The sequence below is a fragment of the Abramis brama genome, assembly GCF_963993115.1.
Source record: "Abramis brama genome assembly, chromosome: 22".
Taxonomy (NCBI): Eukaryota; Metazoa; Chordata; class Actinopteri; order Cypriniformes; family Leuciscidae; genus Abramis; species Abramis brama.
In genome coordinates this window covers 30,375,948-30,398,879 of record NC_139984.1, presented here as the reverse complement: position 1 = coordinate 30,398,879, position 22,932 = coordinate 30,375,948, and the positions used below count along the sequence as shown (strand labels likewise).

General features: G+C 36.6%; 1 protein-coding gene and 1 long non-coding RNA gene across 2 annotated transcripts in view; one reads left to right on the top strand and one right to left on the bottom strand.

The window, feature by feature from the left end:
* Window positions 1-22,932, top strand: part of LOC311072984 (uncharacterized protein) — a 1,552,487-nt gene that overhangs the window by 1,204,793 nt on the left and 324,762 nt on the right. The window lies entirely within an intron of this gene.
* LOC311073005 lies at window positions 1,121-15,449 on the bottom strand. The gene is made up of 5 exons (XR_014604093.1): window positions 15,298-15,449; window positions 9,429-9,609; window positions 6,481-6,621; window positions 1,464-1,544; window positions 1,121-1,322 (listed from the first exon to the last, which is right to left on the bottom strand). It is a non-coding gene; the product is annotated as an uncharacterized lncRNA (long non-coding RNA).

Below are 22,932 nucleotides of genomic sequence, written 5' to 3'. Positions count from 1 at the left end.
CCCTTAGGACCCATATAAGGAAATTCCGCCCCAGCTGACGTCACGCAGACCCATACTCGAAAAAAACTTTCCGAAACTTGTGACAAACCGGAAAGAAAATTTTTGGCACAGAAATACTCCTTCAAACGTACAATTTAATTTTTGAAACTTTGTCCATGTTTAGCATGGGAATCCAACTCTTTAACAGTGTAAAAAACTCAGTATGCATGAAATAGCATTTCACCCCCCCTTTAATGAAATGTAGCCTAATATATGTTGTCAGTGCCGAGAATTTTTGTGTGACTAAATACATATATTCGCCCATTTTAACAACGTGTACCATAATGGTCCAGTGGTAGAACTTTCGCCAACTGTGCCAGAAGCTCTGGGTTCTAATTCGTGTGGTTGTTTTTTTGTTTTTTATCATCAAAACCGATTATGTTCATCAGTGGTTGTATAACAAGCAGGGACACGTTTGTGTGCATGTTTTGTGATTTCACCAGAACGAATAGAGAGTATCCGCAACGGATTGAAGCGCGCGTCTGAGTGAAGACAGTGCTGCGTGTGTGCAAGCCACAAACACTGTATCTGCGCCACTGATCGCAGCAGCAACGAGCACTTTGATCACTTGATTTAAAAAACAAATTTCGGTGACATGATGGGTTTTAACTTCATTCAGAAGATTTTGGGTTACTGCACAACTGACAGATGACTTTGAGCGCACCGCCAACTGTGTGTGTGTGTGTGTGTGTGTAACCATAGCGACAAAACGACCAACATTCGGACCCTGCACTTAATTTCGTTTTTAAAAATGTAATTAAGTATTTAAAAGTTGCAGAATGGATTCATTTGGAGACTCCGAAATCGGCAGAGATAGGCAGGCAATGCAAAACAAAATCTTACATTGGGAAATAGTGGGGGGGATAAAACTTAGATTTTGAAATGTGGGGGGGACATAATGGCTCCTACACGTATGTCCAAACCTGTATACATTTCTTTGTTCTGTTGGACACAAAAAAAGATATTTTGAAAAATGTTGGTAACCAGACAGTTGTAGGGCACCATTGACTTCCATTGTGTGGAAAAAAGCTATGGAATAAGAAACTATGAAAAGGAATGAAACATGCTTTTTGTAATCATTCTTTTAATAAGTGATCACAGAAAATATATTTCATACAAAAAGAAACATGTGAATATCTAGTTCATATTCCTGCTGCTCATCCTCATCATCGCTCACACACACTCTTCCTCGTGTGTGAATGAGCATGGCCGCACTGAACTCTGGGCCGGTTCTGCTCGGGTCTCCTCTACAGAGAGAGGAACATCCAGAGACTGATCCATTTCTACAAAAGATGAACATCAACTTAAACACACTCTATTATTTCAGTGCAGATCTTCATTCAGAAACAAATGACACTAAACTCATGTTTTGACCGCGAGTGTGTTAATAAATGAATAATATGTTGTTTAAAGAATAATCATACCCTCAGAGGAACAAACACAAGTCCTCATCATCTTCCAGAGAGCAGACAGACAGCAGGACACTGATGGACAAACACTCGACACTGGAGAGGAACAGATACAGATACACGCCACTTATTTTAAACAAGTTAAAATTTGATTTTATTAAATGAAGAGTCATTATATTCATAAAAGTGATATGATTAAAGATTATGAAGAAGGTGGTCTTAAATCAATTGTAATTTGGATGCAACAAAGAAAACCTGCAAAACGGATACTGTCATGGGAAATATTTGGTTTGTTAATCAAGGAAAGATGTAGCCTATCTTATGTAATAAATAATGTGTGGCTTTTGCTGAAATTTTACATAGGCCTACACAAATATATGCCTATTTAAAAAAATAAAAATAATAATAATAATTCCTCCACTAATGGAGACATTAAGATGGATGAAAAGTAATTTTCTTCGTCTTTAACTCACTGTTTGGTATGTTGTGTAGAATGCGATGTAAATTGAATGTAATCTCAGTCTTCGTTTGTAAATATTTTAGTTACGATTGACTTTCTGTTAATGTTCAACAAGTAGGCTATATGAATGTAAAATGGTACGCTAAAAAAAGCAATGACTCATTATTTATTTATTTATTTATTATTATTTTTTTACCACTGAAAAAAAGCGCCTAAAAAAATAAAAAATGAGTCATTGCTTTTTTCATTGCTGGCGCTGCCTTCTGTAAGCGTGAGACTGTATTACACACACATACACACCAGGGGCGTAAATTTCATCTAAATGTTGGGGGGGACAATAAACATAACATTCCTCACAAGCAATTTTTTGAAGGGGACACCAATAATATAGGCAAAATTGTACTTTCTATGGATATGTGTACACAGAGGAAAGCCTTACTGCTATTATTAGTGTAGCTAGACCGTTCCATTATCCTTCTTCTCAAAGTTTCTCTTTGGTTCATTGAAAAAGCTGACTAAATTGACCAAAATATTCTTCATTGGTGTGCAAAATTGACAAAAAAATGATGGTTGATGATTTATTCAGGAATTTTATCGATAACGATAATTAAACAATATTTTGCTGAGTGTGTTATTGTGCTGGTAACTTGGCATGTTTAGGACTGCCGAGGACAGCCGACTCCTAAAGTTTTTGATATTCTTCATATTCTGTGTGGCGGTCAGTTCACAGCAGTGACAGAAATCATTTTTCCAATAAGTTTCAATAGATTTTTACCTTCATTGGCATTTTTACCTTTATAAATGCATTTTTAAACCTAAATATATGCATGCATCATCTTTTGTGTCAATTTCATACAAAAAATTAAATTATAATAATAAGACACAACAGGGCTGTTACCAATCATATTAAATAATATCAACAAAATCTTTGAAAATGGAGAGGAAACACAAAAGTTGCATTTGAAATGGCATTTTGATTTTACACAGACATAAATAATGTTTTGTTTAAAACATAAAACGTTGAATATTGATATGTAAAATGATTTAGAACATGAAAAGATACTATAAATGTGAAATTAAAACCGCCAGTAGGTGGCAGCAATTCATTGTTAATGAGTGAGTCATTGTGATTCAACTGATTCGTTCAAAAAGCTGATTCATAATTCAGTAGGGAAATACCTCAGTGTTTCTCAGAGACGCAAATACAGTGCTTTGGCTTAGTTTTCAACTATTTTCGTTGGCGAAATAGAGTTAAAACAGGCAATATGGTGTCTAAAAGTAAACTTTTCAATTATCAATTTATTAAATCACATTTATTATCATGTTAATATCTGGAGAAAAACTGCACTCTTTGTGTGATATTATATTAGATTAACTATATTAAATGATATAAACTGACTAAATCACACAATGAAAGTGTGAAAATCTAAATGCGCACACGCAGTTGTCTAATCTACAAGACTACACATGGTGTGTGCGTACACTCTATGGGTGTGTGTGTGAGGGAACGGTTTTAAACAATCTAAGTAACGTTTAAAGGTGCATTAAGCAACTTTTCATGTTAAAAATACCCGTTTTCTAACCCATACATGCTTAAACAATTGCCTGATGGGCTGAATGAGCCCTTCTCTGATCACTGAGATTGTCTCTATAAACCTGTAAAGTAAAATAAATATGATGGATTCGGGCCGGAATTTTAGACTGGGCGTGACGTCATGCGCGTTCACGGCATGCTCATATAGCTTTGCCTGGCAGGTTTGTGTATTCGCCGGCATTCTCCGTAGAAGATGGATTGTAAGAGACCTGCTTGTTGTTCATTTCAAACACCAACGCAAACTCCACGTAAGATAAAAAAAAAAGAAAACTTTTGTCTAGTGCAACCAAAAGGGCCAAATTGGACTCAGACAGGCGTCGGAATCAGACGAGAGTAAACATAGGGAAGGCTGATAGGCTATATAAGTAAGATAATTAGACACAAATTTTGAGCAAATTACTGCTTAATTAGGATGTATTGCTATTGGAATATGCTACTTAGCAGATCAATAAAACAGGCTAAACCCCCGCAAATCTTCAGCGGATTAGCCTGTTTGGCTTTTATGGTAACGTCATAGTGCCATTTAATTGTTTATTACCTTGAGACAATTGGGTGTACTTTTTTGACCGACTGTGTAGCTTTGAGCTTTTACAAAGTAACAACTTATATTGTTCATGAACGTGTTTCCATAATAATACAATCATAAGTGGATACAGTAAACACATAACATTGTTCAACATGGAGATAGATGGAAATAAAAAACGAAGTTTTCTACTACCCCCGTTTTTCCCTCACACATAAGTGTGCAATTTACTCAATTGCCTTTCCTTTCACATATTTAAAATGACTTGCAGATTTATAACTTTATTACCTCTGAAGACATGATTGTAAACAAAAGATTTGCGGCTGATGCTCCTTTGGTTATGAACAGCTCGTGCTCGTGCAAGCGTGCGTGTGCGTGTGGTCCATGAGCGACGCGTGCACATCTCTGGCTGCAGTTTCGCTTGCCGCCAGAGGTGGCATAGTTCTGCAAAAACTCAGAAAGCTGCTTAATGCACCTTTAAGGCACAGACTGTATAAAACAAGGTTATAATCGCCAACATAGCGAGGCGGACTACATCGGTGACAAAAGTACATTGGTTATCATAACATTTTATGTCAATGATTTTGTAAATGACGCAGACGCAGCATATTCTGTAAATACTCTGTAAATATAATTCTGATATAGAGAAAATACTCGCTTCATCCGAGGTTTAAAGTAAATGAAATAGCCTCGACTTACTGGAGTTTATTGGAGTTGTTTGTGATGAGGTAAAAGGGGAGCGGGCAGTGGACCGAAGCACTGAGGCAAGGGAGGGGGGACTCAAAATTTTAAAACGTTAATTTGTATTTGCCCCGTTTGCATTTTTATTGTTTTACTACTTAAACAATTATTTTAAGTATATATCATTATATTATTTTCAATACACATATTTTAATTATATTTTTAGGAGGGGACAACCCTCAGATAGGGGGGGTCCTGACCCCCCCGACCCCCCCGCGATTTCCGCCTATGATACACACACACACACACACACATGAGGTGACGGAACTGGGCAAATTGTCAGGGTGGAAAATAATAAACCTTTTATAATCATTTTAGCCTACAATAAAGCCATTATTTTAACATCATTAGCTCACATAAGCACAGCAATATTTTTTTTGCTGTTGCATGTATTATCCTTACTGGATTATTAAAGGAGAACTCCGGTCAATTTTAACATTGAGCTCATTTTTTTGTTAATTTGGAGTGCTGTCAATACAGAGAACAACGACAAAAATCGGTGTTGCCTACACCGTGTTATCCTCTTTTTAAAATTTGCACCCTGTTGACTTCAATGGGGCAAGTTTTAAACCTGCTTTTAGCCTCTTAACATCCTTGATGTGTCATTACAAGAGCACAGCCAATGTGAGTGATTCCTTCAGAGTGAACACAGTGAATCTGACTGCAGTAGATGTGAAAGATATGAATAAAAATGAAGTTATTTCAGCCAGCGCTCATACCTGTATTTACATCCTGTTTTCGGTCGAAGTCCACAGTAGTCGATTGTCGAGTTCACGCGCATATGTTTAGTACCTATGATCACGCGCGTGAACTAAGCTAAACTTAATAAATGCTGCAGAATTCATCATCGTTAGTTAGTCAATTTTAATGTATCAAATGAAAGCTTATTATAAAGCGTTAACAAAAATGTAAAAAAGATATTTGTATCAGTTCTGGACAATCGTGTTTATTTGTAATAATTAAAAGGTACATTAAAGTGTTTTGGGGTTTGGTTTTCGTGTGAGTAACATTGGTTCATTGAAATGTTGAGGTTCATCATCATTCTACCAAACTAGCGGTCCAAAAGTCTGAGGGAGATTTTTTCATCTCATTAGAACCCAGCATTTAAATAAGTTTTAGTATTTTGATAAACATAAAACAAACAAAAGTTATGACATTTACTAAAGCCAAAAGTGGTGACATGGCAATCATAAAACAACATAACATTTGCTTATCTGGAAAGACATCTCCAAAAAAGGAGGACAATTACTGCTAGAGACTGAGATCCACTGAGTAGAAGGTTTGATACTTTACATTTCAAGCAAGCAAGGAAGCTTTACAGAGTTCCTCATTCACAGTAATATTTCTGGCACTATAGTGTTGTGCAATGTGTTGGGACAACCCTTGGTTTGAGGTTGAGGATGATCTATTAATTTTTATGCAAAGACAAAACAATTCATGGATTTCCCTTTAAAGTGCTAACATTCTTTTCATGTGGTACTTTCAAAATCATCTGAAACTTCCTTCACTTGGTCACTAATGAATAATTTCAAGGATAAACTGTAATCTGCTTTCTTTCATCTTCGATATTCCAATAAGTCATTGAAAAAAGGTAAATTATGAAATTGTAAACTTCCTAAAATTAAGATCAAGTTTTTACAAGAATATGTCAGGATTACAGATATCATATTACGTTACATAACACATCACATTGCAGTCAGTTAGTGTCTATTACCTGGCTTGCATCTATTGCAGCAGACATCTAATCCAGACATTGTCCAATCATCACAGCCAGAATCAAAACCCATAGTGTAGTTCAGCACTAGACTGAATATCAGAAAGACATACAGTCCTCAGAAGCAGTCAGCATTTCTTCCTACACAAAAAAAGAAAACAATTTACCAACTAAAGGACATCAAGTAATTATTGTTTATTAATTAATATTAATTAACTGCATAGGCCTATGTGATATATGGAAAAATATAAGCATTAGCTTTTTGATATAATATTATTATTAATGATTAAATTTTTTTTTTATCAGTGTCAAAAGTGTAAAACACTCAATGAACATCTAAAATCCACAAATGCTTAAATATTTTTTAAATGTAGTCTACACGTTAATATGTTACCGTAATACTAATACATTACAATTATTCATATATTTCTTATTAATGAATTAGTCATGAATAAATATTTTCTCTTACTGTTTTAGTGTAGTGGTCCTGACTCAAAGAAAACACGAACTATGAGAATCTCCTCTCTGCTCATGATTTAAAAACACGCACACAAAACAGCTGACACTCAGTAGGTGTGGCTTCTGTGAGCAAAATGACAAATTCTTTTTCTTTCTTTCTGTTCTATCTTTACTTCGTCTTTGTCCTCAGTTGCCGAGTGTTTTCTCCTCACACATTTTCATATCGAGCTTGTAGTGTTACCGCGAAACATAATTAGATACAGGAAAAAGCGAAGATTTGATAGAATAAGTCGACGTTATTGACTTGGTATTTTGCCAGCCTGGCTACAACTTCTGCTTAATGACACATCATGACTCACGCACTAAAGGTCTCACTTAGTGCCATGTACTTGTAATAGTGTGAAAAATGTATAATTCATCAAACTTCTGCTTCTCAATCAGTTGCAGAGAGGGATTGAGCTTGATAATGAGAGATGATGCATATCTCAGTAAAGTGGGGAAGGTTGGAATATTAAATTCACTCAGAATGGAAATTGTAATTGTTTTATCCAGCATTTGTTTTATCCAGCATTTGGTTTTTGTGCTTATCGAACATTATAATTGCACTACTGCCCTGTACTGTATCAGTTTGACGATAAAGATGTGTTGTGTTCTCTTGTGTTACTGATTTGGTATAAACCCCCTCTTCAACCAATGATATATTCCTCACGTGTTGCACTCTTCAGTTTGCGGGAAGCACTCTGAAGAGAGGTATGTGTCTCTGGTAATAGACAGCTCAAACAAGGTTTTAGAGCATATTAAATAGAGGTTACGACGAAATCAAAACAAAATATGCTGGTAATACTGTTAATGACCCCGTTGTGTGTTAAATAGATGGTTCTTCATGTTTAATCAAGTATATAAAATGTATTGCTTGAAACGTGCGATTGCGTCATATTTAATTTCTATGAGCAGTATAACATCTGAAGTACCAGTTAATGTCCATGTTAATTTTCATAAGTATGAGGACGCTTGTTAATGTTAATCTGGGTTTCACATAAATCTGTTTGATGACACGAGTGGTTAATCTTTGCTGCACAGAATGAAATGCGCGCCGGTAATCGGCGGTGCATTATGGGTAATGTAGTTCATGACTTAAAGCACGTTATGTGTGTTAAGGAGAAGAAACTGAAACTCTGTATTGTTACTTTGATTTTGTAATTCGCCAGCATATTTGAAATATGGGACAATGTAAATAACTGAATGATATATTTGCAGATTGTCGATCCAGATTGTTGATCCAGAACAGATGTAACACTGTCCCATTTTATGCTTGCAGGTATGAGTTGTATTCATTTAGTTTCATTAATGTTTTATTAATTTTCAGAATTCATAAATCTTATTAATTCTACATAAAAAATGTGCTTTTGGTGTTATGCATTTTATTAAATTGAACAATTTAAAATACTGTAAAGAAAGTACATCTTGTAATATGTGGGAGTTTGCGGGAAGCACTCTGAAGAGAGATTGTCGATCCAGATTGTTGATCCAGAACAGATGTAACACTGTCCCATTTTATGCTTGCAGTAAACACAAAAGTGAAAAGGCTTCGCTGGTGTCTGTCTTCATTTGGGCTGATCCTGTGGTGCGTCCAGTGGTCCGTTACATACTCACATTTAGAAACTCTGCGGAATAGTATTTCGACTTCCCCAATATTTCAATTATTTTCCTCTTTCTCCTGGCTTTGGGACGGAGCTTGAAAGAGGTCTGAAATACAGTGACCTAAGGCTATTCTTATGGATATGTGACTTTATTATTATCATTATTGTTTTTTTTACAGCAACACAAGTAAACATTTCCACACTAAATTTAAGATTAGTGAATTGCATAAACAATTTTCATCTATTCGGATTACAGTTTAAACATTAAAAAACTAATAAACTTAATGTGATGCATATTTTTCAGTCATAATTTATATAGCTTATAGTGGGTGAATCATTTAGCAACATTTTTAGACAGTTGGTGTTTTGAAGAAATTTCTGTTAGCCTATTTCACCCCATGCATTTTATCAAAGCATTTAGCTGTCTATCCATGTAGTTTTTAAACATCTTGAACATGTTTTGTGATCATTTGTGTGCAAATGCATGGTCAATTTACTGTGTAAAAGGCCGTTCACACCAGCAGTTGACATAATGTAATTGTGCGTTGGTGTGGACGCTAACATAGTCAATTTAGTTGACTTGGTGTGAACAAGCCAGTTAACGATAAAGATAAAGTTTTAAAAATCGTTCTTAAAATAAGAGCACACCACAACTATAATGGCACAGAGGAACGATATCATTGGAATCACTTTTTCCAGCTGCATGAGTGAAAAAAAACAAACATTAACAGCCAATCAGAATCTTTAAAACATCTCAATCGTTTAAATTATGGGAAAAGGCGCAAGTTTAACAGCTGAGAAATGAGGAAATGATTGATTACAAAATGTAAAAGAAAAAAAAACACTTACCTGAAATGTTTCTATGCAGGAAACAGTAACCTCCAGACATGCATTAATCATCTCCTCTTACAGACAGTGAATTGAAATAACTAGAATGCATTTCCGGAGGAACTGCGAAGTGTGCTTGCTCGGGTGCGGTTCACTAACGTGAGCAGGTAGTGGATTAAGGGTGCGTTGAAGTTTGCTTGATCTGAGGATTTCAACAATAGTACTTTTTTCAAGATTGTGCAAAAAGGTGAAAAGTTATGTGCATTAAGAGACATGTCTGCAATGTAGACTAGTGCCAATGGCATTGTTTATGTGGCTTGGTTGTTGGTTTTGAAATATTTGGTCATACAGCAGAGAGTGGGAGTGTTTTGGGTGATGAAATAGTATTGAAAAGAAGTTGACAGTCTTCATTTACTGTATCCAATTAGCCAATACAAAACTCACCCAGCTGTTCTGTGTTTGAGTGTTCCCTAATTTGATTAGGAACAAATTTACTATTTCACTAATTCCTCAATCAGCGCTGGACCGGCATTTTCTGTCTTCCGCTGAGCCCTGGCCGCAGACAGATCATGTTTCACGCTGTCAATGCAGTGGTCTGCGTTGCGCTGATCTTATTCACACTATCGAGTGTAGGTGCAGCATTCTTACATTGAGTCATAATGAGCTGTTTGTGAAGAATTTATCCGCTTCCAAATTATGTCATTTAAATCACTAAATTGAAACATTAAAAAACAATTTGCTCTTTATGGTGTGCGAGTGATAGAGCGCGGCAGCAACGAACCAACTGATCAGCTTGCAGCGTAACAACATTGAATGCTCGGCCGAACAGCTGATCATAGCTGTACAGGGCGCCTTATTATTTTTCATCTCCATAAATATATCTAGTAGTAAAGCTAATGCAAGGGCTAGAAATCTATTCATCTTTTGCTGATACTTCCTTGTCATCATGGAGAGCGCAGTTCATGGTTGCATAGCAACGACAGACACCACGGGAGAGCAAAGGAGACAGCGGCGCGCTCACGCTTTCCACTTGTTTTTACACCTCTAGAGCGACGTTGTTGATTGTTTGAGCATGTGACTGCGCGTTTCTCCTTGTTTTCTATTGTTATGTGCAGCATATTTCCCACGCTCACAAACACAGCCACAGACAATGAATTGTTCGGTTAGCGAAGAAGAGCATGATCATGATGATGTATTTTGTATAAAGTTTTTTTTTTTTTTTTTTTGGTTATTAGCTGTTTTGAGAACTGGAAATGCACAATTCATGCATACAAATCTGTAGATATTAATAAATGAAGATGATTAAATTAGACCGATGCATCAAAAGTTATTCCCTCCCAGTTTAAAAAACGAAATTCAGGCCCTGCATTTATTACTGTAAGACAAACCTGGTAAAAACGAATGCAGTCTATACACTGACTTGGCAGCTCTGTGAAATGTAATACAACAGTGCCACCTACTGGCTAAATGCATTAACATTAAAAGTGTGAGGTGAAACTCTTTTGCATAGACATAGGTAAATGGGTTTGTCAATTAGCCTGAAATAAAAAAAAATTAAAAAAATTCAAATCTTGTGCATCCTCACATTGTAGTCCCGAGTTCATGTACAAAGTTTGGTTTCGATACGTGACAGAGTTCCTGAGAACTACTTCCTGTTTTTTTCACCAAACGAAATTGGCGATTTCGTTTGGCTGTGATGGGCAAGCGCTTCCGAAAATCAAAAATCCTTCTAGTAACTTTTGTGAGGCTTGGTCCAAGGATCATGTACGTCCAGTTTGAAATTTTGTTTCGCTTTCTGTTCAATCCAATATGGCGGACAAACGACATGGACTCGTGATGTCATCTTCGCGAGCAACTTACACCGGTACTGACCGGACGTTTTAAAGTTGGAACGGTGTCTCTGTCTCAAAGGGCCTAGGCGCAGGAGCTGGCCAAAATTTTATCTCCCGGGAATAATAATAATAATAATAAGAAAACTTAAGAAGAACAATAAGTGTGCTGCTTTCAGCAAGCACACTTAATAAAGAAATGAGTTTCTTTGAGAGACATACTGTATGTTACAAGTACTGGGCCATATGCGGAACGTAACAAGTTGAAATCCGAGCTTGGATGTCTTATTCAAACGGGCATGACGATCTTGGACAGAATTGAACCGTTTATCTTCACACCACGAAAAGTCTATATGCTGAGGGAAGCATGTTAGATTCAGCATGATACAAAGTTATCAGTGAACGAACTGTTGATAAAAAGTTGCATTCTTCGAGCGTGATGCAAACTAGGCCTACGCTGTATCGTTCTTGTGCGTTTTTATTTATCCCATTAAATCCATTTTAATCCTTTAATTATCCTTCAGTGATTTTATTCATTTATTATTATTCATAATTTAATAATAACCCGTCTGCGGTAGGTACAAAAGTAAATTCTCCAAGAGGGAAATTTGTCTTGGGCTCAAAAGCCACTGCATCACATAAAACAAATAGTAAAATGAAAAAAATAATACAATACTAATACTACAGTATAACACCATAGAAAGAGGAAAGAAAATGGGAAAAAAGAAGAAAAAAAGAACATTATATTTATATGAAAACACCCGTGTGATTGGAAGGTTATGAATATGTGCAGTGCTGTGATCTCAAATTGACTTTCTGAAGAAAACTGAGGAGATGATACTCGATCCATTCACAATACACACTAAAAACTCCTGGGTCAAAAATAACCCATAATTTTAACCCAACACAAATAACCCAGAAAATGGGTTGAAGAAATAACCCAGGAGTTTTTAGTGTGTTGGCATCAAACCACTCTACAAACTGCTTCATTTCCGACTTGGTATGTCTTGATCTTTATATAATAAGTTAAGAAAAGCAGTAGGGCCTATCATAACTAAATTTAGCAATGTAAGAGAACTGGGGAGCTCACACACACACACACACACCCTTGAATATATATATATATACATACATATATATATATATATATATATATATATATATATATATATATATATACACTGCTCAAAAAAATAAAGGGAACACTTTTTAATCAGAGAATAGCATCAAGTCAGTTAAACTCCTGGGATATTGATCTGGTCAGTTAAGTAACAGAGGGGGTTGGTAATCAGTTTCAGCTGCTTTAGTGTTAATGAAATTAACAGCAGGTGCACTAGATGGGCAACAGTGAGACAACCCCCAAAACAGGAATGGTTTTACAGGTGGAGGCCACTGACATTTTTTCCCTACTCATCTTTTCAGACTGTTTTTCACCAGTTTTGCATTTGGCTAGGGTCAGTGTCACTACTGGTAGCATGAGGCGATACCTGGACCCTACAGAGGTTGCGCAGGCAGTCCAGCTCCTTCAGGATAGCTCATCAATACGTGCCATTGCCAGAAGGTTTACTGTGTCTCCCAGCACAGTCTCAAGAGCATGGAGGAGATTCCAGGAAGACAGACAGCTACTCCAGGAGAGCTGGACAGGGCCGTAGAAGGTCCTTAACCCATCAGCAGGACCGGTATCTGCTCCTTTGTGCGAGGAGGAACATGATGAGCACTGCCAGAACCCTACAAAATGACCTCCAGCAGGCCACTGGTGTGAATGTCTCTGACCAAACAATCAGAAACAGACTTCATGAGGGTGGCCTGAGGGCCCGACGTCCTCTAGTGGGCCCTGTGCTCACTGCCCAGCACCAGGGAGCTCGATTGGCATTTCCCATTGAACACCAGAATTGGCAGGTCCGCCACTGGTGCCCTGTGGTTTTCACAAATGAGAGCAGGTTCACCCTGAGCACGTGACAGACAGGAAAGGGTCTGGAGAAGCCGTGGAGAATGTTATGCTGCCTGTAACATCGTTCAGCATGACCGGTTTGGTGGTGGGTCAGTGAGGGTCTGGGGAGGCATATCCATGGAGGGACGCACAGACCTCTGCAGGCTAGACAATGGCACCCTGACTGCCATTAGGTATCGGGATGAAATCCTTGGATCCACTGTCAGACCCTATGCTGGTGCAGTGGGTCCTGGGTTCCTCCTGGTGCACAACAATGCCCGGCCTCATGTGGCGAGAGCATGCAGGCAGTTCCTGGAGGATGAAGGAATAATACCATTGAAGGGCCACCACGCTCACCTGACCTACATCCAATAGAACATCTCTGGGACATTGTGTTTCGGTCCGTCTGACATCACCTGGTTGCACCTCAGACTGTCCAGGAGCTCAGTGATGCGCTGGTCCAGATCTGGGAGGAAATACCCCAGGACACCATCCGTCGTCTCAGTAGGAGCATGTCCCGACGTTGTCAGGCATGCATACAAGCACGTGGGGGCCATACAAATTACTGAGAACCATTTTGAGTTGCTGCAATGAAATTTCAGCAAAATTGACAAGCCTGCTGCATCATTTTTTCACTTAGATTTCCGGGGTGTCTTTGAATTCAATCCTCTCTAGGTTGATCATTTTCATTTCCATCAAACGATGTGGCATCCTTTCGTTCATAACACATTACCCAGTCCATATTAGTATAGATATCCAGCATGATATTTTTCCCCATTGAGATCTGATGTGTTTTCAAAGTGTTCCTTTAATTTTTTTGAGCAGTGTGTATATATATATATATATATATATATACATACATATATATGTATATGTGCTTTAATGAAATGTTACACTAATTAAGTTGTTTACAGAAGAGAACATGCATTTCGTAAGTTTTATTTGCACATTTAAAAACTTAGATGGCATATTTCAACTAGCTAGCTTGTATGTTGGCAAACTATCGTGGAGTTAAAGTGTTCTTTCGAGGACCGCGTACGTGACGTTACATGGAGCGGGGCAATGCGAACCTCCAAACTCCATCTGAGTCCGTTTCGTCCGATGCCTTTATGTCTGAGGCTGTTTCGTCTGATGCCTAATTGTACGAGACCTGACACCTGACATTGTTTTTCCTGAGACCTGAAGCTTTTCATTCTGAGGTGCGATGCCGTTTTGTCCAATGACTGAAGCCTTTTAGTCTGAGGCATGATGCCTTGTCTCCCTATATCTAAGGTCTGAGGATGTCCTAAAATGTACACCGTACTAATGGGCTTTGAGAGAGGAGAGAGATTTTGAGATAGCGGATTTTTTTGCGATATATTGAGATTTATTGTGCGATTTGGTTAGTTTAGTATTTAGACTAGATTTAAGTTTACATAGGCTATTGACTGATAGGCTACGACAGTGACATATAGGATAGATATAATGACATTAATTTACAGGCAGATAGAGAGACGGATAGATATTTTTGAATAAAAATATGTAACAAATGTGGGTAATTGTGGCTTGATTTCTTTTATTAATATTAATATATACAATAATATATATAAATTATATAATATCATTTATTTTATATTATATACAAAATATATTTATTATTTTAAGGGCTCGTTGTCAACAAGGCAAGTGACCACTAGGCGTCACCGTGGAGACGGGCGTCAAAAAAAAATCTCAGTAAAAAGTAGGAGACTTTTATAAAGAAGTTAAAAGCAACTTTCTGCAAAGGGCCCCAACAGTCAAACTTTGAACTCAAAACACTCTTGTACAAACACTTTGTAGACAAACTACATGTTAAAAATAGGCTATCTGTAACCTGGAACTTTTCTTTTCTCAATGTAAAATTAAATACAATTGAAATCACAAATAAAAAACCTAAATTCACAAACAATTATGCAGTTAATTAACCATATTTGCGATTACACGTTAACATGATGCGTCAATTTCTGTATAGGCCTACTGGAACTGTTGTATTTTCTCAATGAAAAATAAAATAAAAACAAAAAATTCATTCATTTTTAATCGCGCGATTTAAACTAAAACTAAGAACGTTAAAACGTTCTAAACAGTAAAGTTAGTTCCGCGTAAATCTTACCGTTTTAACAAATATGAACTCCATGAGTAGTCAATACAACTTTGCCTTTGACATCTCTTGTCTCCGCTTCCAAAATTAGTTTTTTTTAACTCCCATTGATTGATTTATTCCACCGTTATATCTCGATAGAGATTTCCTCAACTGCGCACGACAGAAACTCTTTGTATGTCAGAATGAAGGGACATGAGCTTGGAAACTGTACATATAGTGCGAGAAGCTCCGCCCATTTCCAGGAATCCTTTCTTCACTCTACGGTTTTTTCTGTGAAATCAATTCAGGATTTAGCCCCTCCTACCGAGTGATGTGATGAAACTTTCAAAGGACAAGAAAATGACATCTTATCTGAATTAATTACTTATGATCAACCTTCAAGTGAAGGGTCACATGAATGTCCTTGTGTCATGTGTGTTTCTAGGCTGAGGTCTATTATACAGCCTGATTCACCCTGACTGGGTCACTCCTTTCTCTATAAAAATATAATTGCATATAGGCTATTCGTTTTTTTTTTACATATTCTTTTTCTTTATGATAACAAATAAAAATGGCATAAGTTTTACTATTACTATTGCAATGAACAGGTGTGCAACTAACATAAAAAAATAATGCTTTTTTTAAAGCAAATTTTTTTTTTATCACATAGGCCTATCAGTTCATGCATCTAGGGCAGGAGTTGGCAAGTAACTTTGGCCGCGGGCCAATATTTTTTTTAGCCAGTAGATGGCGGGCCAGCTACACGGAGTAGGCCTATGGATAGGCTACAAATTAAATAGGCTACTCAATTTAACTACTAAATAGTAAATCGAACTAATTAAAAACAGATTACAGCCATTTTAATAAAGGTGTGAATAGCAATCATGCCTCATTCGCTTACAGTCCAACTTTTGAACTTTATTCCTTTTTTATTATTATTATTTATTCGGAACACACACATACACACCTAAGGTTTAAGGAGGTCTGCGCGGGACTGTTTTTTTTTCGTTCCGCTCCCACAAGGTTCTATTCAGCAACCGCTTAAAATCAACCCATTATTCCCGACCTGACGGGTCCGCAAAATTTAGATCTCGTTTCCAGAATCTCTCATTCAAATGTCTCCAACGGAAAGAGAGAGATTAAGTAGCCTATAACAATTATAAATGCTAAACAAAAATTGTGTTCGTGTCAATATAAATATTATTTTAACATAGCCTACTGTCAGCAGAGAAAAAAAGTCACAGAAAAAATGTATACATTTATGAAATATATATGTATACATATATGAAATATATATGGTCCGTGTACGTTTTGATAGTTTGTTTTCCAATTTGAAATGAAATAAGCAGAAACGAGAAAACGGCCCCTTTATTCGTTTTTTCAAAAAAACGAAAAAACGAGATTTCGGCTTGATTTTTCGTTTTTTTAGTTCACAGGCAAAAAACGAATAAATGACTTCAAAATTCGTTTTCCACATGTGGGCGGCCTGACACGCCCCCTTCCGCCGATTGGTCAAGCAAATCAGCAAATCTGAGCATGTGACGTCATCAGTTGTCGCTCAGGTCAGGGTCTGTTCAACAAAATAATAGTCCTTTACTATGGCTACAGATTCTTAAACTGTACAGGGCAGGTCCGGGCTTTCTTCTGTGCAACTTTACGCGTTTCACAGAAATCTTTACATCAGAAATATTAATTATTAGTCTGCCACCAGCCTGTTTTATTTAGCTGTGTGTGGTGAAGCTGCGCTTGACAGCGCCGAGCGGGAGAGGCTCACTGACCAATGTTCAGTCAGCAGTCAGAACTTTTCTTTTAGACGCTCCGTTTTGCCACGGGATGGTGATTGCTAATACTGTAATGCCAATCGGCTGAGGGTGGGTACCGATGATGGTGAAATACATTTTTACTGAAACTGTAATCATATCTGCGACCCGTGCCGTGAGAATGAGACAGATGATTGACAGGACGATAGCGGAGGCAATTAAAGGCGCAAGATAACTTCTGTTAACAAAAACATAAATAAAAAACTGTTTAATATAAGTGACTTTGTCTTTGTTTTATTGTTTTTGTTGTTTTTAGTCAAATAATTGTGAACCACAAACTGAGCCTTCGTTTTAAAGGGCAATTTCCAAATATATTTTATTTATTTGTTATAATATGGGTATTTTATAATACAGCAAAAATAAAAACAAGCACACATAATATGTATGCCTATAGGCTAAACACCACAGTTTTTTGGTTTTGTTTGTGTGAACTTTTATCCCCAACCATATTTCTTCATGGGCTCCACGCCAGGGGTCACGCTCAGCACCCCTATACTTCCCATGGTAATTAACAGTATGCTGACCCAGTTTATATGTAAAATCTTTGGTATATGTAATCTATATGTAATATCTAAAAACACTTTACAGTGTGATGGAAATAAACTTTTCTTAAAGCGTCTTGTATATCACCACAGATTTATTGACACCCTTCTATCTGTGTTATATACTGTATACTGTAATAGACAATTGTCCTGCAGAATGATGAGGTTTTTTGTAAGAAAAACATTGCGAGCAAATGTCAAATTGTTTTTTGAAATTTAAATTAACAACGTAAGAGGCTTTAGGCTGTCTGATTAACTCTGTATGAACAAACACCCAGCTTTGCAGTATAGGTGGCACAGAAGCAGCATCTGACCCTGCATTTAGATTTACATTACACACTGTCTAATGCAGCTCAAAGGAGGCACTGTGAATTTGCATAGCAATTTCATTCTAAGAGGCTATTAAATGTGAAGTGACAACATGAAACACTACTTTCAAAATATAAAAAAACACCAGTAGTTGGTGGCAAGTCAGCCTGATAATGATTAAATACCAATTTTATCCCCATCAGATCACTCAGTTTCTGATGCAGAAAAGTAAGTTAATGCATTCATGACCTCGAGACTAGATTACTGTAATGCTTTATTAGCCGGTTAGCTGCGTCCTCAATAAACAAGCTACAGTTAGTCCAAAATGCAGCCGCTAGAGTTCTTACTAGATCAATAAAATATGATCATATAACACCGATTTTATCATCACTGCATTGGTTACCTATAAAGTTCCGTATTAATTATAAGGTATTGCTACTGACTTATAAAGCCCTAAACGGCTTAGCTCCAGTCTATTTAACGGATCTTCTATCACCCTATAATCCGTCGCGCTCTTTAAGATCAATAAATTCAAGGCTTTTGGTCATACCTAGGATATCCAGATCAACCAAAGGAGGGAGAGCATTTTCACATTTGGCTCCAAAACTCTGGAATAGTCTTCCTGATACTGTTCGTTGCTCAGACTCGCTCTCCCAGCTTAAAACTAGATTAAAGACGCATCTTTTCGGCCAGGCATTCATATAATATTTTTAATCTTAGTTAAATCCGGCCTCTAGTTCATAAATGCCAGAGGAGAACTGGCCCCCGACTGAGCCTGGGTTCTCCCAAGGTTTTTTTTCTCCATTAGGTCACCTGATGGAGTTTTTCGGTTCCTTGCCACTGTTGCCTTTGGCTTGCTCAGTTGGGGATATTTTGGGGATATTTAATTTTAATTTTATCAATCAATAAATTCCATTAGAAACAAACCTTGTTGTATTATTTTAATTTAATACTGTGAAGCTGCTTTGATACAATCTGTATTGTGAAAAGCGCTATACAAATACACTTGACTTGACTTGACAATTTACTCATTTAGGCTCACAATAAGCAGATTACATAATTATACCATGAAGAAAAAAAAAAAAAAAAATATATATATATATATATATATATATATATATATATATATATATATATATATATATACACACATATAAAGGCAGAATCACTTACTGGTGGAACCCAAATGAAAGTTCAGTCCTGGCTGTATAATCAAACAATAAAAACGAGAAACAATGCATGCCATCAAGAACATTCATTGAATCCACAGGAACTTGATCCAGTTTCCCCCATTTTTACTAATAACTAGTTTGTGTTAATTCAGAGAACAGTAAGCCAAACTATTAAGCATGAACTCAAACAGGATCAATTAAAATTTTCGAAGCATTTTGGAACTCTTCTTGGTGGAAATTGACAGCACGTTTTCAGCTCATTCTGCAGGACAATTGTCTATTACAGTATACAGTATATAACACAGATAGAAGGGTGTCAATAAATCTGTGGTGATATACAAGACGCTTTAAGAAAAGTTTATTTCCATCACACTGTAAAGTGTTTTTAGATATTACATATAGATTACATATACCAAAGATTTTACATATAAACTGGGTCAGCATACTGTTAATTACCATGGGAAGTATAGGGGTGCTGAGCGTGACCCCTGGCGTGGAGCCCATGAAGAAATATGGTTGGGGATAAAAGTTCACACAAACAAAACCAAAAAACTGTGGTGTTTAGCCTATAGGCATACATATTACGTGTGCTTGTTTTTATTTTTGCTGTATTATAAAATACCCATATTATAACAAATAAATAAAATATATTTGGAAATTGCCCTTTAAAACGAAGGCTCAGTTTGTGGTTCACAATTATTTGACTAAAAACAACAAAAACAATAAAACAAAGACAAAGTCACTTATATTAAACAGTTTTTTATTTATGTTTTTGTTAACAGAAGTTATCTTGCGCCTTTAATTGCCTCCGCTATCGTCCTGTCAATCATCTGTCTCATTCTCACGGCACGGGTCGCAGATATGATTACAGTTTCAGTAAAAATGTATTTCACCATCATCGGTACCCACCCTCAGCCGATTGGCATTACAGTATTAGCAATCACCATCCCGTGGCAAAACGGAGCGTCTAAAAGAAAAGTTCTGACTGCTGACTGAACATTGGTCAGTGAGCCTCTCCCGCTCGGCGCTGTCAAGCGCAGCTTCACCACACACAGCTAAATAAAACAGGCTGGTGGCAGACTAATAATTAATATTTCTGATGTAAAGATTTCTGTGAAACGCGTAAAGTTGCACAGAAGAAAGCCCGGACCTGCCCTGTACAGTTTAAGAATCTGTAGCCATAGTAAAGGACTATTATTTTGTTGAACAGACCCTGACCTGAGCGACAACTGATGACGTCACATGCTCAGATTTGCTGATTTGCTTGATTTGCTTGACCAATCGGCGGAAGGGGGCGTGTCAGGCCGCCCACATGTGGAAAACGAATTTTGAAGTCATTTATTCGTTTTTTGCCTGTGAACTAAAAAACGAAAAATCAAGCCGAAATCTCGTTTTTTCGTTTTTTTGAAAAAACGAATAAAGGGGCCGTTTTCTCGTTTCTGCTTATTTCATTTCAAATTGGAAAACAAACTATCAAAACGTACACTTCACTCTTACTAGAATGATTATTGACTTCTGTGTATTTCAGTTAAAGCTGTCTCTAATGTGAATTTCTTTTTTGGGTTTTGATGGTGTGACCACTGGGGGGAGCTCTGGGCATATTTTTGTATTCTGTTAGCTAGCATTGAAGAAGAGCTGTATACGTTTGTCTGAACACGCAGTAAAGGAGGACGCACTTTTTTGTTCTGTGCGTTTGATTGAAAAATGTACTCTGAGTCTTTATTAAAAACCAACAATATATTCTGGCATTACCGCCATTGAGAAAGAGAGAAAAGTACAATTTGACCTTCGAAATAAACTCCAATGTTATTCGACCCTCAATAGAACCGGTAAATTGGCCAGTTATCTAATTATTAAACATTTTTAAGAAAGACAAATGCTCTCCAAATACAGATTAAGTGACTATGATCAAGAGATAGAGAGAGGAAGACATAGACAAACATGGACAGAGAGAGAGGATCTGTAGACACTGTGATACAGCACATAGAGGATGAGAAACACTTTCTGCTCATCTGTTCGAAATATACCAATATAAGAGAAACTTTTCTGCCCAGATTTGAAACCTTGATTCCATCATTTTTTGAACTGAGTGACACTAAAAAAATATCCTTCTTACTCGGAGAAGATGATAGTACAGCTGCTAAATGTGTGTTAGCTATTCACAACGCCAGAGACAGTTAATTCTCTAGTGTACTCCATACACATCGGGTAGTTGGGCTGTAGTGGCCAAATAACTAAATTCACACTAATTATTTTCCCTTCTTTTATAAAGACTGCAAGTACGCATATCCTAACATAAATCATGATGTACTGATCTGACTGAAGATCTGCTGTAGAAGCTTTTGTTCATCAAACCTGCAATCTCAACAATATAATAAAAGCTGTATAATGTACTTCTTAAAACAATTTAAAAAACAGATTGTAAAAACGAACTTTTTGGTATAGTAATATATATTAAATTAACCATCATAATATTTACTTTATAAAATTAAAATTCAATGAGAACTAGAATTTTCTAAGTAAAATTTTAAATATCTACACATTTAATTCATGTAATAAATTAACTGGTTGGAAAGAGTAAATCTTATTATATATTTGCTTGTAATATTTAAACATTTTATAGTCACTTCACATAAACATAGTAATTTTAAGTAAATTTTAATCGAAAAGTATAGCGCGTTTGAATCCGCACATGCGTGTTTGGACAAGACAGTCTAACTGCCACTTTGGGTCAGACGGATTGGTGAGCTGCTGCGTGGCTGCTTTTTGTCGTGTTTGAGGTAAGTTTGTCTTTCTGTTTTACATTTAATAAAACATGGGTCTTTGTGGATTTTGATTGATGATTCTTGTTTACGTGACTCAATAAACATTAATGCTCATCTTATAACATGACCTCAAATTAGTGTAACGCGTCTGGGTTATCCACAGTACATTAACGTTATAACCCTTACATTTCACTTCCTAAGTTACATTAGTTAGCGTATATTTAATCGGAAAAGTTTTCAGTAGTTTTATAGATAAAACTGTTTTTCGTGTAAAAATTTCAAACTGATTGGATACCGTTGTAACTGCTAGTAGCTTGCTAACATGATTAGGCCTTAAAATGAACGTTAACCGCTTTCCTGCTGAAGTAGGCCTAACTTTACGTTAAGTTAACGTTATAAGTTACCGTTGACTGTTGTATGGAAAAGTTTGAATTTTCTTACTGAATACGGTGAAGTGGGAGAAAAAAAGAGAGTAAACTTTATAGTTACCTACACAATGGGTGTGGTAACTATACTTAGGTGTATTTAAATGCCTGAAATGCACTATATAATCACACCGGTTTAATCGTACGCATCAAAGGGTTAACATATTAAAAAAGACCATATGGTTTCGATTATGTATGTGTTCATTCTGTTATGATAATGAAGTCACTTTATATTTTTGTTTCTCAAAATAATTATATTTTTTCTTTTTCTAAACTGTATGCAGGAGGACAGCTGCAGTGACATCACTCAGCACATCATTAAAATACTGGTTGTCCATGTTGCTGATGGAGAAGATCCAATCGATGTATCCAGCCTTCTTAAAGGACAAGTTCGGTATTTTACACTTAAAGGGTTAGTTCACCCAAAAATGAAAATTCTGTCAGTAATTACTCACCCTCATGTTGTTCCAACCCCATAAGACCTTCGCTCATCTTCAGAACACAAATTAAGATATTTTTGATTAAATCTGAGAGCTGGATCACTCCTCCATAGGCTTCTAAGACACTATTACTTGCTGGCCCAGAAAATGTATTAAAGACATCGTTAATATAGTCCAAGTGACTACAGTGGC